Here is a 3,826-nt window from a genome sequence, read left to right as displayed (position 1 = left end):
ACATAAGAGGTTTCAGTTGAATATGAGGAAAAACTTCTTTACTTTGAGGGTGACAGAGCACTGGAACAGGCTGCCCGGGGAGGTTGTGGAGTCTCCTTCTCTGGAGATATTCAAAGCCCGCCTGGATGAAGTCCTGTGTAGATTGCTCTAGGTGAGCCTGCTCTAGCAGGGGGGTTGGACTAGATGATCTCCCGAGGTCCCTTCCAACCCTTGCGATTCTGTGATTCTGTTAGAATAGTGGAGCAGCATGTGCCACCCCGTGCAGCATGTAAGGAGCCATCCCTTGTCTTGCGATTCTGTGATTCTGTGTGATTCTGTAACAGTAGATGAAAGACAAAAGTGAGGGATATTCCTGCAGGGCTGAAGAGCACACACTATCTCATTCTGTTGCTATTTCTTTTTTTCCTGTGTAAAATAAATGAACCCTTGGCTGGTGATCAGGATTTCTACCTGTTGCTAGCTTCTGTTAAAAAGCCTTTTACTATCTCTCTTCCATCTTTGCAGCCCACACTAAAGTTTCCATAAGAGACAATTACAGGTCCCAGAAATGTAACCGAGGGCGTGGGGAACACCCTGGGGCTGTCGGAGCAGGCTGGCAAAGATGGGCAGGAGGTATGTGGGAGGCTGGATGGCACCTGTGAAAGAGGCAGGAGACAACTATACCAACTCCTCTCCCTTCTGGGCCAGTTGAATGCTCCTTGCAGGAATCAGAGACAATTGCTGTTATAAATACCTTCACCTGGGAGGGTGGCTGAAGTGCTCTGAAAAAAAAAAGAAATAGCCTTGGAAAGAAAGGTACTAAAGGCACTGAAAGAATCACAGGAGATATTCCTCTCCTTGCTAGACAGTCAAATTTTGAATTGAATTATCATGTAAACTGAGGAGAAGCTAAACTAAAGGATTATTAAGTAGTGGAAAGGCAGTAGTCCTATGCTGTTTCTTTGTAATACCTAACAATGAAATTGGGATGTATCATTCAAACCTATTGGCATGCCCTTCTAAAATCACATTATTTCATCTTTGTATGAAGTTCACTCTTGTATTATGCTTCCCTTTTTTAAGAGGGGCAAATGGTAGAATTTGCACTAGCATTCAGATGGGACCTCAAGAAATGAGCTTATTACTACTGTTGCAGCAAGGTGGAAAACTCCATTTAACCACAGACTAAGAGCATCATTGTTTTGCTTTCTTAGGCAAATTGCTCAGAGAACAGTGAAGCAGAGGAATTCACATCTGATTGCATGCATCTTTTTCCCAAAGGACATCCCATCCCTTATCCTGCCTCCCTTCAGAGTTCCTCAGATGTAGGCATGGCCACGTGAGCGGGCCTGACTGTGGTACTGTGCTTTTGCCATCCTATCCTACTGCTCCATCAATTTTCCTGTCTCTGATGAGCCAAGTGAAAGATTTTCAGAAGAAAGATGCCTGAGGAAGGAAGAGCTGCAGCTCCCCCAGGGAACCCAGGCTCAAGCCTTTGGTGGGTGTTAGAAGGGTATGCAGAAGGATCCCCAATCCCATACCTTACCTGCTTCTGCAGGAGTCTGGGAATACAGTTTTTAATTTGGAGGACAGACACAGGCTGCAGGTCAGAGACTGGACAACCTCTGCTCTGCTCAGTGTGTTGGCAGAAGGATTCTGTAATTCAGAAGAGTCAGAATATACTGAACTGAGACCTACACCAGCCAACAGGGAAGCCGGAGCATCCAAAATGCTTCCTTTCTTCCATGCCCAGCACCCTCTCCTGACCAGTGTGCACCACTGCAGGATGAGGAGCAGAAAACTGCTTACAATGTTCATGAGAGGCAAGTTCTCTGCTCCAAACCCAGATTTTAATCTGATTTGAATCAGGAAACCTTCCTGACCAGCCAGAAAAGCTGGTGCTGGCATGGGCTTGGCTGTCACAGTGCCCCTTTGGTGCTGAGCCATGCCACCCACAGCCCCTCGGTCACCCCTGCATTGGGTCTATGCATGTGAAACCACCCGCTGCCCTACTAACTCTTCCCTACTCAGGTACCAGATAGGAAAAGATAGGTAAAAGTATCAAGTGGAGACCTTTTCAGAAATAATATTAATTTGCTTGTGACTCCTGCCTAACCAGTACCAAATGGGGAGAGACAGATTGCCTCGTAAGCACGGTTGCTTATGGGCAGTTGTTCTGTGTCAAATATAGGGTTTCTCTTTTTGGAGGAAGCTCTAAAATACCACTTGCTCTGAATTAGCTGAAGCGCAGTAAAGGAATAAAAAATTTGGTGGAGTGCCATTTTCTTTGCAGTGCCCAGAATAATATGTTCGTTCAAGGAGAAAAATAGACAGAGCTCATCTGCATTGCTGATTCGGAGGGGTGGCTTGTTCACCTCTCGCGGGCTGAAGAGAACCTTGGGGCAGCGCTGCTTGCACAGAGGCTGCCTTCTCCCGCTGCCAAAAAGCGGGAAGCTCTCGGTTGCTGCGCAAGTGTTTGAGGATACCCAGGCAGCTTTACTGATCTAAAATGTTCAGAGCTTGCAAGACCCCAGATTATGCTGTAAAAACACACACAGTGAGGGTGAGTGGAGGAAAACTAAAACTTCACATGTTCAACGCTGAGGGGGAAGCGTTCACAACACAGTTTAACTTTAGGGATCTAATTAAGGACCAGTTAACATGGATATTGTGCTCAGAGAAGCTATACCGCTTTCAAAACCTCAACTATTGCATCATACAGCCTCAAAAATCATTTAAATATTGAGAAAATAGTTTAAATATTTGGGCTGAACAATACTGAAGGGAAATGACACATAAGCCACCTGCAATACCTGAGTTGTCAGATCAAGAAAGTGCTTGAGGTAGCTTGTGGTGTTTTAATCCCAGCCAGCAACTCAGCACCATGCAGCCGCTCACTCACTCCCCCCTGGTGGGATGGGGGAGAGAATTGGAAGGGTAAAAGTGAGAGGAAACCTGTGAGTTGAGATAAAGACAGTTTAATAAAACAGTAGAGGAAAAAAAATTAGAGTATGCAAAACAAGTCACGCACAATGCCCACTGACTGATGCCCTGCCTGTTCCTGAGCAGTGATCACTCCCCTGCAGCCAGCTCCCCCCAGTTTATATCCTGAGCATGACATCATAGGATCTGGAATAGCCCTTTGGCAAGTTGGGGTCAGCTGTCCTGGCTGTGCCCCCTCCCAGCTTCTTGTGCACCTGGCAGAGCAGGGGAAGCTGAAAAGTCCTTGACTGGTGTAAGCTCTGCTTAGCAACAACTAAACCATCAGGGCGTTACCAACATTCTTCTCACACTAAATCCAAAACACAGCGCTATGCCAGCTACTAGGAAGAAAATCAACTCCATCCCAGTTGAAACCAGGGCAAATACTGAAGGGAGAGCTGCTGAAAATGACACAAGCCACCTGTGATGATTGAGTTGTCAGATCAAGAAAGTGCTTGGGGTAGGAGCAGTGATCTGGCACCCTTGTTTGTAGCGCTGATTTCATCCTGGGAAATGGTTCAGAAAATGTTAAGGCTGTGAGGGCACCTGGGGCTCGAGCACAGAGCTTCAGAGATCCCCAAGGCGGCTGAAGAAGAGCAGGAGCTCAATTAAAGATGCTCCAGTCAAACATGCCAACTGAACCAGGTGCTGCCATTCCCCACTTCATGGGAACGTCCATCCTGCACCCCCGGTTCCTTCTGGGCCGGATCGGGGTGCAGCCTGCTCTGCAGCAGGCAGCGGCAGCCTTTCACCATCCATTTAATAGGTGCACTATTTATCCCATTTTAAAGAGCTCTAAAATAAACCAGACTGCAGTCGCACTGAAAAAAAAAATATAAATAGGCTTGGGCTTGAACCTGACTAC

This window comes from Egretta garzetta, unplaced genomic scaffold (genome assembly GCF_000687185.1).
Source record: "Egretta garzetta isolate BGI_Z169 unplaced genomic scaffold, ASM68718v1 scaffold160, whole genome shotgun sequence".
In the NCBI taxonomy this organism is placed as follows: domain Eukaryota; kingdom Metazoa; phylum Chordata; class Aves; order Pelecaniformes; family Ardeidae; genus Egretta; species Egretta garzetta.
This window is presented reverse-complemented; position numbering follows the sequence as displayed.